At 45.2% G+C, this 15,273-nt stretch overlaps 1 protein-coding gene across 2 annotated transcripts in view; it reads right to left on the reverse strand.

Moving 5' to 3' along the window:
* TBL1XR1 (TBL1X/Y related 1) overlaps nt 1-15,273 on the reverse strand; it is a 135,013-nt gene that overhangs the window by 43,391 nt on the left and 76,349 nt on the right. The window lies entirely within an intron of this gene.

Here is a 15,273-nt window from a genome sequence, read left to right on the forward strand (position 1 = left end):
AGGTCGTAAGCACCTAGTAAAGAGCTCTACCAGCCTTCCATCCCCTGGAATGTCCGGGTCTGGACAACGTCTGGTTGTTCCTGCAGGGCTGGCGGGGATCCCGAGCTCTTTCAGGAATGCTGGACTGCCTGTGGATGCACCCCTGGGTGTCAGGGCTTGGGGAACCAAAGGGAAGCCCTCTCCAGTTCACGAGGTCTTTTAGACATCTAAGCGACCTCATTTGGCCCAATAAAAAGGTAACTAGAGCTCCTCAGTGAAGGAAATAGAGTCCAGGAAAAAACTGCAGTGATGCATTGGGGGGGGAAGGGTGAGGGGGGTCAGAATTTGAACTCGGGTTTTAGCCTCGGGTCATGTTTGGGCTTATTCAATCTCTTCCCAGGATGTCACCAGAAAGTTATAAAGCTTAAAAAGTTATTCTTGTTTTTTCAAAAGAAAATGACAAAGTATTCAAGCTGGTTCCTGTTCAGAATTGGGAGGTGGAGGATATTGCTGAATCAACAGCTTTGGCAGAATCTCCTCCAGGCTGCACCAAAAGGCCACCACGGTCCGCGTCGGGCGAGTGAGGGCTAGCAGCCCCACGGTCTTTCCAGAAGTCTCAGACACTCCAGGCTGGACGCTGAGGAGGCTGAGCGAGCCTCAAAGCTCCTTCCTCACCCCGAGGCCCCCCAAAGCACCAAAGAGCAGGCTTTCGAGCGCCTGGGACAGCGAGACCGCCGTGGGCCTGCGGGGGAATCCCAGATAATTCTAAGCCTATCAGCCTCCAAAGAGGGCCAGACAGCCAAGGCTGCTCCCCAGGGGAGCAGGATTCCTCTTCTCCTTCCAATGGGTCCCTCCAGGGGTCAGAGACGCCCAGCCCCAGTTTGGGGCAGAGTCTGTCCGGGCTGAGTCAGGGGCCCGAGCCCCTCCCCACAGCGTGCCAAAGAGCTCACGGGGGACTCTAGCAGGCGGGAACCAGACAGCCTATGAATGAAGACCTAAGAAAAGGGGCACGTGGGGCCCAGGACGGGCCTCTGGAAGGAGAGCGCTGAATCCCGCTCGGCCTAGCAGAAGGCTCGGAGCAGCTGCGTGCTGTTTGGGTGTCTCAAAAACCCATCCTTTCAGAAGGTTCCAAGGGAACCCCGTTACAAAGGCCCGACTCCATAAAAGCCCAAGGAAATGCTTTTCCTCTTCTTAAGGACTGTTAGGAAGTGGTTAAAGTCCTTCACGGACAGGCCTGAGAGTGAGGCGAGCCGAGGTCGGGGCCCAACGGGAATGCACGCACCTGAGTGCAGGCGGGGTTCAAGGGAAGAAGGACGAGAACAGCATGCCGACGTCTGGCAGGGAAGAAGCTCCTCTGCCCAAGAAGGCTGGTAAGACGGACAGGAAGGAGCCAAGCGGGCTGCCAGCAGCACGGCGGGACAGAAGGCACCCCAAATGACGGAGGCCTGGCGCCGTCCCACGCCGCCTGGGCCTTGTGCTAAGGCCACAGTGCAAACAGCATCTCCTGCGGGTTCGAGTTTTACAGCTGCCCAGGAGTGACGCAGTCCCGAAACCTGTCAGCAGGACGGAGCGTCGGAGCAGCCAGAGGAAAGTGCGGTTCATTGGGTTGCTATCATGGAACCAAGTGAAAGAAGCGAGGGGAAACCTTTGGTTTTCTATCACTAATAAAAGGCTGCTGAGGCCCGGGGCCTTCCCGGAGTGGACAAACACATAGCAACCTCCAAAACCCATGGGAGGATCAACTCTCGAGGAAGGCCCTGGGCCTCAGCACATCCCGGAGCGCCGCAGGGATTCGGACAACAGTCCTGGCTGGGCAGTGCAGAGTAGCTATGCTGCTCTCCCTGCTAGATGGCCCCCCACTTCTAACATACCTCCACATCGTCTCAGTCAGGGTCTTCCTCCTTGCTTACAGGGAGCTCCTTCCTCCTCTCCCTCCTCACTGCCCAGACCAGTTGGCTTTTCATAATTAAATATTTCTCTTGGTTCTTGTTTTAGATGAAACCTTAGAGTAGGAATTTTTAACCCAGGATTCTTGTTTGTTTTGTTGTTTTATCTTTTTATAATTCTATTTCAATATAATTGATCTCCTTAAAAAACCTATATATTTTCTGTTTTGTAAAATAACCTACCAAGGGAATCCATGACAGAAGGAGGTAATTAAGCTCAACAACCACCCCCAATTTTACATATTAAGAAACTGAGGCCCAGAGAAGTGGAGTGATCTGCCCAAGCTCCTACAGCACCAAAAGGCAGTTCTGGGCCTTCTGAGTGTGACTGGGGCATGCAGCCAAACAACCACACACGAGGAGTACCACAGAAAGAACTCTTTTACATAGGAGGATAGTAGACACAAGAGACAAAGCCCTGGACCAGTCTCTCCTGAATCAGGTTGAGCATTCTATCTGCCGCTAGATAACATGGCCTCTTATACTTTCTTGTTGAGATTTCAGACCCTTCACAGTTCTGTTTGGGGTCTAAATGTCTGGAATGCTGGTGTGGTTTGCCATTTCCTTCTCTTATTTTAGAGAGGAGGAAATGGAGGCCAGCAGGGATAAGCATCTTGTCGGGGTCACACAGCTTGTAGACATCCAAGGCCAAATCTGAACTCAGGAAGATGAGGCTCCCTGCCTTCAGGCCTGCACTCGCTCCATGGGGTGTTCTAGCTACCCTGTTAAGATAACAGATAAATACCCTTTTACTAGAAACATAAATTTCCTAAAAACTGTTTCAAAGCTCAATTTCATATTCAAACATATCCTTAGGGAACCTAATTATTTAACTGCATTATTTTAAGTGGAATAGAATAAATCTGGATGGCTAGTGAAACAAAATCAGGAAAATTTAGGTCATTGAAAAATGTAGGTAACAGCAAAAGAAAGACCAACTTTGTCTAACTTAGTTATAGGCCAATAAGCCAATGACTCAGTCCTGCCCCATCTACTGTAACTGAAATGAGTAACTGGGGGGCCTTCAACAAAATCTACTAGCATTGGCTCTAGGATGAGAGTTAGAAAAATGTACCAGCTCCATAGGTGAAGAGCTGATCTTCCGGGTACTCCCCTAGACCTTCTGTTATTCTCTTCCAGTTTGCCACTACCTTGTCGATCGCCGCCCTGAACTCTTAAACCCTTGGAGCCTCCTTTTTGGCTTCTCCCTTTCCATGCAGGTAACTATTACCTCTATGGAGAGGCCACAGGAACAGAGGCCAAGGCACCACGAAGCCCCCGTTCCTTTGCATCAACTGCCTAGTGAACATTTCAGACTAGATGTCCCAAATGCATTTTAGGATGTCTAGGCTCCTCCAACACTCTCCTGTCTTCCAAAAGCTCCTCCGTTGATTCAAGGCATCCCCGCTGCTGATTTCCTGGGTTTCTCACCATGGCCTCATTATCACCTCTTGCCTAGGTGAGTGATTAAACTGCTCCTTTCCATGCACAGTAATCAGGGTTAACAAAATCACCTTCCCTCAGTGCAGATCTGAGCCCGACTCCTCTATCCACTCCACTCCATCTATTTCTTTTCAGCATCTAGAACCCTTCACAACCTGAACCAAGAGCAGGAGCAGGAGGAAGAAGAGGAGCAGGAAGAGGGATGAATACCCAGCCTTAGAGGTGAGTATCAATGGCAGAGCAGGGTCACCAGGACCTCCTTCCTCCACTCCCTTGAAATGGCTTTAGTGTCATGTTAGCCAATCTGTTATGTGTGAGGTGATACCTCAGAGTTGTTTTGATTTGCATTTCTCTGATTATATGAGATGTTGATCCACTTTTTCATGTACTTATTAAAAGTTTTGATTTATTTAACTGAAAATTGCCTATTCATGCCCCTTGCCCATTTATCAATTGGAGAATGGCTTGATTTTTTGTACAATTGGTTTAGCTCTTTAAAAATTTGAGTAATTAGACCTTTGTCAGAGATTTGTTGCTTCCCTTCTAATTTTGGATGCACTGGTTTTGTCTGTACAAAAACTTTTTTAATTTGATGTAATCAAAATTATTTATTTTACATTTTGTGATTTTTTTCTAGCTCTTGCTTGGTTTTAAAGTCTTTCTTTTCCTTTCCCAAAGATCTGACAAGTATACTATTCTGTTTTAACCTAATTTGCTTATAGATTCCTTCTTTATATTCAGGTCATTCACCCATTCTGAATTTATCTTGGTGTAGAGTGTGAGATATTGATCCAAATCTAATCTCTCCCATACTGTCCTCCAATTTTCCCAGAAGTTTTTATCAAATAGTGGGTTTTGGTCCCCAAAACTGGGATCTTTGGGCGTATCATAGACTGTCTTGCTGAGGTCACTTACCCCAAGTCTATTCCACTGATCCTCCTTTCTGTCTCTTAGCCAGTACCAAATTGTTTTGATGACCACTGCTTTATTATAGTATAGTTTTGAGATCTGGGACTGCAAGTCCTCCTTTGCATTTTTTTCCATGATTTCCTTGGATATCCTTGATCCTTTGTTCTTCCAAATGAATTTTGTTATGTTTTTTTCTAATTCAGTAAAAAAGTTTTTTGGTAGTTCAATGGGTATGGCACCTCACACCTAGCAGATTAGCTAACATGACAGCAAAGGAAAGTAATGGATGCTGGAGGGGATGTGGCAAAGTTGGGACATTAATTCATTGCTGGTGGAGTTGTGAATTGATCCAACCATTCTGGAGGGCAATTTGGAACTATGCCCAAAGGGCGATAAAAGATCCTTTGATCCAGCCACAGCACTGCTGGGTTTGTACCCCAAAGAGACAATAAGGAAAAGACTTATACAAGAATATTCATAGATGTGCTCGTTGTGGTGGTCAAAACTTGGAAAATGAGGGGATGCCCTTCAATTGGGGAATGGCTGAAGAAATTGTGGTATATGTTGGCGATAGAATACTATTGTGCTCAAAGGAATAATAAAGTGGAGCAATTCCATGGAGACTGGAACGACCTTCAGGAATTGATGCAGAGCGAGAGGAGCAGAACCAGGAAAACATTGTACACAGAGACGGATACACTGTGGTACAATCAAACGTAATGGACTTCTCCATTAGTGGCAATGCAATGTCCCTGAACAAATTGGAGGAATCTACAAGAAAAACCACTATCCACATCAAGAGGAAACACTGTGGGAGTAAAAACACTGAAGGAAAACAACTGCTTGCATACATGGTTTGATGGGGATATGGTTGGGGATGTAGACTCTAAATGAACATCCTAGTGCAAACTTCAACAACATGAAAATAGGTTCTGATCAAGGACACAAGTAATACCCAATGAAACTGCATGTCAGCTGTGGGAAGGGTGGGTAGAGGGGAGGGAGGGGAAGAATATGATTATTGTAACCAAAGAATAATGTTCTAAATTGACTAAATAAACTAGTTCAAATAGAGGGAAAAAAAAAGAAATGGCTTTAGATGATGCCATCTTCCCTTGCTGGTGTGCACTTGCTGCCCAGGAACATGCCTCTGAGGAAAGAGGAGGCACCTGGAGGGGCTGGTTTCTTTCTGGGTGATAAGCTAGGTCTCCCATGTTGGTGCTCACGTCCCCAGAAGCTAACATCCTTCATGATAAGCACAAAAAACAAGTCACTCCTACATAAAAGAGCCATTGTAAGAAATACAGAAATTTGCCACTGACTCGAGGAGACAAAGTGACCAAAGAAAACCAGAAGACCCAGATGTCGTGCTGGCAGTCCCTTGGAAGCTTCTAGAAGGCAAAGAAGGAAGCAGCAGGTGGAATCCAATGACAGCTGACACTCCTTTCACCATCTTGGCTCCTGAAGACTCACTTCCAAAGATCCAGTCCTACTGGGCTCAGCTCTTTCTTTGTCTCCAGTCCCCAAAACTGCCCGATGGGTCCTCCTGCTTCGGAAGCCTCTGTGGCTGAAGAGCTGCTTCCTAACATAAGGCCTTTCCCGATCTTCAGCAGCAGTTTCCTCTTGAAATGACTGTGCTGTATTCACTCATTTGGACCTGTGTGCTGTCCCACCTTCTCCTCCCAGACCAAAGAACTCTTTAATCCCAGGGAAATGTTTCCTTTTATTTAGTCCCAAAGGTCTTTGACAAATTGAAATAACCATTACACTTAACTCCTCTAGTGATTTTTGATAGTATTTGAGAAAATATGAAAAGGCCAATATCAAAGGTAAAAATTCAAAACGGAAACACACATGTATTTAGAATAGGAGCACTAAATGCCCTACAAAATGCACACAAGCACCCTGAAGGCTTGTGCTAGTGGGATCCCCTTATAACGAAATTGTTTTGGCAATTCAACAACTTAAAAACGAGAAAATCTAGGATGCATTTCGAGACTGGCCCGCTGACCTAGTTCAAGACTGAACTCCTTTCTATGGCCAAGTGTGAGAGCCAGGTTCCAGCCCACTGTTAAGAGAAGAAACAATCTTCTAATCCCCGCACCTTGTTCCTAAGACACTCCGAAAGGCAGGAGACAAAACTGGCCTAGCACACTGTGCTCTCCCTTCCCCTCCTGCAGGTCGGTGCAGCACGCCTGGGGGACCGCATCGATCCCATCTCCCAAGCTTGCCACCTCCCACAGGTCTGTCCTGATCACAGCAGTCTCCCCTTTGGAGGGGTCCTCCTAGGGGCCTGTGAGGCCAACAGGTTATCTCTGGTCACAAAAGAACAGCAGAGCAAGAGCAGGAAGATGGAGATGAAGAAAACATCAAGCCCTTTCTATCAAAACAATGTTTAGACATGTAAGTGATGGGTTGTTGGGGAGGAGGAGGAAAGGTTTTTCCGACACATGGATTCTCCTCTCCTAAGACAAGGGGTCAAGGCGAAGGTGGGAAGAGGGGAGACAGAGACCGGGCACCCTCAAAGTTTAAAGTGGAATGCAAATAAGAAAGAATGCCATACGACAGAACATAGATCATTTAAATAGGTGGTTTTCTCAGGGATCTTGATGTCTATTTCTGTTGGAGTTTAACATCGATGCTTTAGGGAATTTGGAGGTTTAGGAAATCCTTCCAGCTCCCATGTGGGCACGCCGAGAGGTGACGATTCGAGCACAGTCAGACAGCCAGTAGGGTCCAGGGCACAATGAGGACCAAGTCCTCCTCGTCCCGAGGCTGGCTCTCCAGCACCCCCATTTTTTTCAGAAGACTCCTTTACATACCACACAAAAAGCTGGGGAGAATGCTGGCTCACTGTAACTCCAGAGTCAGTCATTTGGGATGTGCCAGGCACGGCATGGAGCCCCGGAGCCCCAAAGGCAGCTTCTGCTCTCTGAGAGCTCCGGGCCTGGGCCCGGGAGAAGCTGGGGGCAATGACAGAGGGAAGGCCCTGTGCTAAGGGGACAACAAGGGCTTCCTGAGAAGGCTTGCTCTAGCTGCAACGTGAAGGAAGTCAGAAAAGCTCCGGGACACACAAGAAGGGAGAGCGTTCCAGCCAGGGGGCACAGGCAGAGACAAGGCCACAGGAGAGGCTTGGAGGGTCTTGTCAGTGGAGGCCAGAGCCCTGGTCTGAAGAGTAAGTGGGGAGAGGCAATGAGGTGAGGGCGGAGGGCGGGAAGGGCTTTGAATGCCACACAGAGGCTTCGCTGGAGTTCACCGAGGGAGGAGCTTTAGAAGATCTCTAGGAAGGCAACATGGAGGCAGACCGGAGCTAGAAGGGAAAGAAGGGGCCTGGGCAAGAACTATCAGGAAGGTAAAACCAAGAGGCCGTGGCAGCCACTCACATGGAGGGGCAGCGGTAAGAGAAAGAAGGAATCAAGGCTCAGAGTGGAAAGCCTAGCAGTCTGGTGAAGGCCTCCAACTGGCTCTAGCCCTGAGAAGGGAGGCAGAGAGAGACCTGCAAAGGCACCCTCCTTGACTCCACAGGAAATGAGGAAAGCCCCAGACAAGAGAGAGAACCAGAACCAGAGAATATAGGGAGGAGGAAGGATGCCTGAGGCTGCAGGTGCTCTGCCAGAGGTGGCCAAAAAGGTGATTATTCAGGCTCTAAATAAGGTGGGAACAAAACTGGGACTGACCATCACATAGAAAGGCAGTCAGATGGCTTGGTGGAGAGTGCTGGGCCTGGGAGTCAGGAAGACCTGAGTTCAGATCTGGCCTTAGACACTCATTAGCTGTGTGGCCCTGGGCAAGTCACTTCACTTTGCCTCCGTTTCTTTAATTGTAAAATGAGCTGGAGAAGGAAATGGCAAACCATTCCAAAATCTTTGTCAAGAAAACCTCAAATAGGGTCCTAGTCGGACACAACTGAAATGACGGAACAGTAATAACTGCGAAAGGAGGAGAAAGAGGCTGCCTTATCTCTAGGTTAGCAGTTCAACTCGCTAAATGAAGTTGAAGAATTCTGCCCCTTTGAGTCACTCTCATGTGCTGACCAGCTGTGGACATCCTTTGGCATGTTGGACCCTTTCAGAACTGGTCATGCCAGGAGAAGGGATTGAGACCCAAAGAGCAAACCCAATGTCATCCATTCATGGTTCTAACCCTTCCTACTGACTAAACTATTCCTTCTCTACTCATTTAAGCCACTGGGAAACCCAACAGAAAGCTGGATTTCAGATCTTCAGACATTCCTGGTTAGGTGGCCCTGTACCACTCAGCCTCAGTTTACTCATGTGAAAAGTAATCCTGGGGGCAGCTGGGTAGCTCAGTGGATTGATAACCAGGCCTAGAGATGGGAGGTCCTAGGTTCAAATCTGAATTCAGACACTTCCTAGGTGTGTGACCCTGGGCAAGTCACTTAACCCCCATTGCCTAGCCCTGACCACTCTTCTGCCTTGGAACCAATACACAGGATTGATTCTAAGATGGAAGGTGAGGATTTAAAAAAAAATTTTAATCCGTGTGGGAGCAGCTACTTCATAGGGCTATTGTGAAGATCAAATGAGATAACAAAGAAAAGAGCTTGGCAGATTCATGCTAACAACTATTATTAATAAAATCTCATTAGGAGCTTGAAACAAGGGGGAAACAAAACCAGGGACAGAGAAAAGCCAGAAATTTCAAGCAGGAGACCAACAGTTGAGTCTGTGATAATACAACTAAAAAGTTATTAGGAAGTTGAAGTTCCCTCCAATTCTTTCCATTTCAACAGTGGACAACGTAATTTGACCTGCCATTCTCAAGGCTCCTTCTCTTCTGCCTACAAAGATGCTCTGGTCTTTTGTATTTAACGTAAAGTCAAGGGGCCAGGGGAGTCACCAATCTAGAATCCCCAGGGCGAATCCGCTGAGGAGCCCAGGCTCTTCCCTTCGACTCCAGCATGGCAGTGACGCTCCCCCAGGATGGTCCCCAGGGCCAGGAACCATGACTTACACCTCAAAGACAAAGTTTCCCTGATCCGCATGACACGCTCAGGACGCTGAGTATCCTCTCTTTTTCATTCCGGTACCTCTAGGATTCTCGTCTTGTGGCATCCTTTCTTACCATCCTCTACCCTAACTCGACCATTAACAACCTACAATCCAGCCTCTGTTTCTAGGACCTGAATCAATTCAGAAAGCATTGAAGCTACTGCTCTGTATGGACCAGCAATGACTAAGTTACAAAGTCAAAACCAAAGGCAAGCCATGCCCCAGCGTGTGTCTGCTGTGGAAGCTTTCCTGGGAAGGAATCTCTGCTGGATAGTGTTACCGCTCGCTCCTACATCTCTAGATACACTCTTCTCTTGGCTTCGCTCTATCCCCAAACCCTGGGGGCTTTCACAATAGCCACCCTGATGCTGGAATGCCTCCCTACTCCATCTTTCCCTTCCACCTGGGGCAGTAGTTAGTTCCCATCAAGGACCGTCCAAGGCACCACTAAGCAGTCGGTCAACAAACGTTAAGTGCCCTCCGCACTGAGAACAGTGGGTACAAAGCGCAGATAAAAGGCAGTCTCAGCTCTCCAGGAGCTGGTCTCTAATGTGAGAGATGCCAGGCAAACAAACTAAGGTCAGACCAGCTCACAGATGGGATAAACTGGAAAGAGAAGGGTTTGGAGTGCTCTTTGTGGTGGCAAAAAAATTGGAAAATGAGGGGATGCCCTTCGATTAGGGAATGGCTGAACAAATTGTGGTATATGTTGGTGATGGACTACTATTGTGCTCAAAGGAAAAATAAAGTAGAGGAATTCCATGGAGACTGGAACAACCTCCAGGAAGTGATGCAGAGCAAAAGGAGCAGAACCAGGAAAACATTGTACACAGACTGATACACTGTGGTACAATCTAATGTAATGGACTTCTCTACTAGCAGCAATACAGTGATCCAGGACAATCTGAAAGACTGATGAGAAAGAACACTATTCACATTCAGAGGAAGAACTGTGTAGAAACAGAAGAAAAACAACTGCTTGACCACATGGGTCGATGGGGATATGATTAGGGATGTAGACTCTAAACAATCACCCTGGTGCAAATATCAATAAAATGGAAAAAGGTCTTGATCAATAACCATGTAAAACTCAGTGGAATTCATGTCAGCTACAGGACGGGGTTGGGAGGAGGGGAGGAAAAGAACATGAATCTTGTAACCATGGAAAAATATTCTAAATTAACTAATTGAATAACCCCCCCCCCAAAAAAAAAAAGAGAAGGGCTTGGAATGAAGAGATGAGGAGGAAAGGCTTCTGCAGAAGATGGAACAGGAGACTGGAGGAAAGACAGTTGTGAATCCTCCCCCTCTGTTTCATCTATATTCTATGCTTACTTTGTTTTGTCTTTCTAGTACTTAGACCTGGGACAACAACCAGAACAAAGTAGGTGCTTGATGAATACTTAATCTGGTAAGTGAATCAATAAAATTAGCATGTGAACTGCAGGATCTCGAAGGTCTTTCCTAACTCAAAATCCTGACACTATAGAATTATCTCCCTAGTGTACACTCACACACATGCACTTCCTACTTGATTTTTTAGAACACACTAAATTTATTTTCTCCCTCTCCACCCCCTCAGAACTATGTGAAAATAAAACTGAAGCAATCCCTCCACTCCAGAAGCTTCCAGTCTAAACTATGGGAGGTGTAAACCACCCAGAAAGGAAACATTCAGTCATTGAAGGATGAAGAGAAGGGGGCTAGATTGGAAGAGGAGATTTAGATAAAGATTCTGAAAGTCAAAGGACAGGAAAGAATGCATCTCTGACACAGGACAGCCTGGGCACAGACTCCCTATGGATGCAGAGGGTCTTCTCCAAGGGATCACTTACCCACATGATATCCTACAGCTCCCTTGTACCAAACCCCAATTAGATGATATTGGGACATTTCCCTCTACTGCCCCTTGGATTACCCACAACGTTAATTTCTCTTTATTTCCTTAATTTTCAAAACTATGCATCACCACGCAAATGCTATTAATGTCCAGTGTCTCCGTGTAGGCGCCAGAGCTCCATACACCTCCAGAGCTATCCCTGCTCTTCAACATGTTGTACTTCTGGGTACCCACTTTTGCCTTCTTCCACCCATCAAAATGAGAGTGTAGGATAAAAACAATTTCACTGCCATCTCAGTAGCTCCAGCACCCTACCACATGAAACACAGTCAACAACTAAGCAGTGACTGAACAGAGAGGGATCACCATTCCCTACATGGCTGAAGTCTCTTGAGATTTTGTTTTGTACATGCTCTGTGATCACAGAAAAATCTGCGCTTCCTCAAGAACAAGGAAGGATCTATTTCTGTCTCCCTGTCTCTATCAGGAAGGGGGGAGGGGAGTGGTAGTGGTGTCAGAACCTAGAAACACTACAGATTCTAAATAAATATTTGTTGGGTTGAATTCAAGTTAAATTTTTAAGTTAAGTTTAAATTTAATGACACATTAAGCACTTTTTTAAAAGGTTGTTTAAATTTCTCTCCACAGGTAGAAGTATTGAATTATATAAATAAAAAGAAAAAAGGGGGAAATTCATTTTTACTAGAATTTGTGTCAGTACGCTTATTTTAGAATTGTTAAGAGAAATTTAAAGACAACTATTAACTTTAACAAGACAATAAAATTGTCCTATATAGTTAACATGTTATTGTTACTGTTAATGATGCCTTCATTTATATAGTTGCAGTTTTAAGTGTAAGGTGTTTTTTTTTCTTCTTTCTTATTAACTTCATCATGTCAGATAAATGTTACCATTTTCTTGAATTTCTCATATTTATCATTTCTCATTGTGGAAATTTCATTATTCGTTTGATCAATTATGGCTAGAGTTAATAAAAATCTTTGCCTGAGGTTAGGTCCTTTCATTCATATCAATAACAAACATCCTTAATGATAAATGCTAGAGGGGTTGTGGCAAAATTGGGACACTAATGCATTGCTGGTGGAGTTGTGAATTGATCCAATCATTCTGGAAGGCAATTTGGAACTGTGCCCAAAGGGCTTTAAAAAAGACAGCCAGCCCTTTGATCCAGCCATACCACTGCTGGGTTTGTATCCCAAAGAGATGATAGGGGAAAATGTGTACAGAAATATTTATAGCCATGCCCTTTGTGGTGGCAAAAAAAACTGGAAAATAAGGGTGTGTCCCTTGATTGAGGAATGGCTGAACAAACTGTGGTATCTGATGGGGATGGAATACTATTGCACTGAAAAGAATGAAGAACTGGAGGAATTCCATGTGAACCAGAAGGACCTACATGAACTGATGTAGAGTGAAAGGTGCAGAACCAAGAGAACATTGGACAGAGAGACTGATACATTGTAGCACCATCAAATGTAACTGACTTCTCTACTAGCAACAATGCAATGACCCATGACAATCCAGAGGAACTTAGAAGATGCTATCCACATCCAGAGAAAGAACTGTGGAGCAGAAACACAGAAGAAAAACATAGGATCGATCACATGGTTTGATGGGGATGTGATTGGGGTTTTGATGTAAAAGATTACTCTAAATAACATGGAAATGGGTTTTGAACAATGATACCTGTATAATCCAGGAGAATTGCTCGTCAGCTCTGGGAGGGGGAGGGAAATATCATGAAACTATGGAAAAATATTCTAAATTTAAGAAATAAATAAAAGTAGTAACAAACATCCCTAAGGTATAAGCCATTCCCCACCACCATCAATTAAGAGAAAAACAAAATCTTATGGTATTGAGATTAGTGGAAGCATATGGATGGTAGAGAGGATACACCAATCTCCTGGCAATGGCAGGAAGGAATAGGATCTCCTGGCACAAAGAGTCACCCTTTCTCAGGATGGGGGAGAAAGGCATGAGCGCTATGCAATGAGTGAGGAGGGAAGAAGAAGGAGATCCCGGAGAGTGGCCAAGATGTTTTCAGTGAAATAAGAGTCAATTCACTGAAAAGCAGGAGGGGATGTGTGCCACAGCAGATTTGAGGAGGAATCAGAGTAAGGAAAACCCACTGTGGTGAATGTGTCCAAGGCCTGCCTTGCTGCTGAGCTGATGCCATCTGCGATGGAGCCAGGCAAAACGGTTGGGCTATTGTCTCCTGTTAAACAACACAATGATTGTGAAGCAGCAAACACAGCATCATGGTAGGAATGATTCAAAAACTGGGGGGCTCAGGCAGGTTGGAGAGAGGCATCATCAGAATGCCTCTTACAGGATCTTATAGGCAAGGCACCTGGGAAAAACAGGTGTTGAGCTGAAAGGGTTCACCAAGGATGGAGACAGGAAGGGAGGAGAGGGTATCCTGTACAGCTTTGAGGACCCCGGGGAAAACCTGGCTGGTCTAAGGGTCAGCCTCACTAAGGACAAAGATATTTGCTCTGAGCAGCTTAATCAGGAATGGTGAATTATTTTGCTAAAGCAAATCATGAATTACCTGTGGCCAGGGAGACTTTTCGGATGGCAAGTGGGCACAAGATCCCCCATTTCAAATGGGGTCCAGATGTGTAGGGAACCACTAGAAAGGGGAGGCTACAGTGGCAGGCAGTCATACTTTAGCAATTAGCCATGTCACTTTTGAGTCAGGGTCTAGTTTTCATCAAGGAAAATTGGTGCCCTGAAACACAGGGTAGCAAATAGAAGGAAAAGAAATGGCTTCATAGTTGAGTGAAAACAATTAACTGTTCTAATAACAGATATGTTAAAGTGTCCTAGACCAAAAGATTTTGTTCCTGACAGGTCTCTAGATTACATATCCAAAAAACAAGGAAACACAAAAGTTATTCTTCCCTTGTTAGAAAAAAGCTCTATTTTTGTCAAAATTACTAATATCCTAACATTGACATTCTCCCACAAGAAAAAAAGTTCTCCAGATAATGCCTTTTAAGGTGAAAATGATTGCCATTTACCTAAAAATTCCAGTTTCTAGAAACCAATGACAAATGCCTATTCTCATTGATTGCTAAGCATAATTGCTTCATATAACTGAATATGAATATAAGTTTCACTTATCTGATGAAAATATGGCTATCTCAAAGAGAATTCTATCTAGTAAAAAGAATGGCTTTTGAATTCTTGACTACATATTGAGGCCCAAGGACAACAAAGTTTTGGAAAGTCTATTCCCAAGAGTAGTTCAGAGCTGATTACTTGCTGAGGCTACAATGCCCACTCTGAGACCTTCCAGCCCTAAAGTTCTATGACTATCAAATTACAAACTTACAATGACAGCTAACAGAAGAACAAGGAGGACAGAGGAGGTGTAAAAGAGTTCTCCATGCTGCCCTTGGCTATTACTTGTACTAATATGAGACTGAACATTTCCAGAAACAATCTTAGCATAAGTAATTACACACTGGAACAATGAGTGCCCAGACAACTGAATTTTTAGGTTTAGTGATAAGTGTACAACTATACTAAAAACTATGAATTCTCATTCTCTCTCTCTCTCTCTCTCTCTCTCTCTTTCTCTCTCTCTCTCACACACACACACACACACACACACACACACACACACCATTGCTTACAGCTCATCTGTCTGTACACCTGCTGTGTTAAATGCCTCACAAGCCTCGATGTACTCTAAGTAACCTTCGAAGGGCAAGGCCAAGAGCGCCTTTCTTTAGCCACTCTCTCCACACTTTTTTCCCTGCCAGAAAGGTAGCCCTCTAACATTCTAGAGCAGGTTCTGACCAGAGAAATGTAAACCCTGCCACTGTAGTCTAAGCCCCCGATCCCCTCCAAACATGGCTCTGTACCTAATCTGTAAAGCCACAGGTAAAACACACCTGATGTCCACAGGCAGAAATCATTTCCTTTTGTCCTTGTACTACTATGAGCAAAATCTATTCACAATGTCTTGAAACATTTTTGAACCTAAGTAAACCCAATAGGCTGATTAAGAGCTACAAGATCAGGTAGCCTAGTTGCCAAAATAATATCTGCAATTACCAGCAAAGACCCAATAATGACCAACTTCAATTGCAAACAATAAATCTGTGGAGG

Source organism: Monodelphis domestica, chromosome 8 (genome assembly GCF_027887165.1).
Source record: "Monodelphis domestica isolate mMonDom1 chromosome 8, mMonDom1.pri, whole genome shotgun sequence".
In the NCBI taxonomy this organism is placed as follows: domain Eukaryota; kingdom Metazoa; phylum Chordata; class Mammalia; order Didelphimorphia; family Didelphidae; genus Monodelphis; species Monodelphis domestica.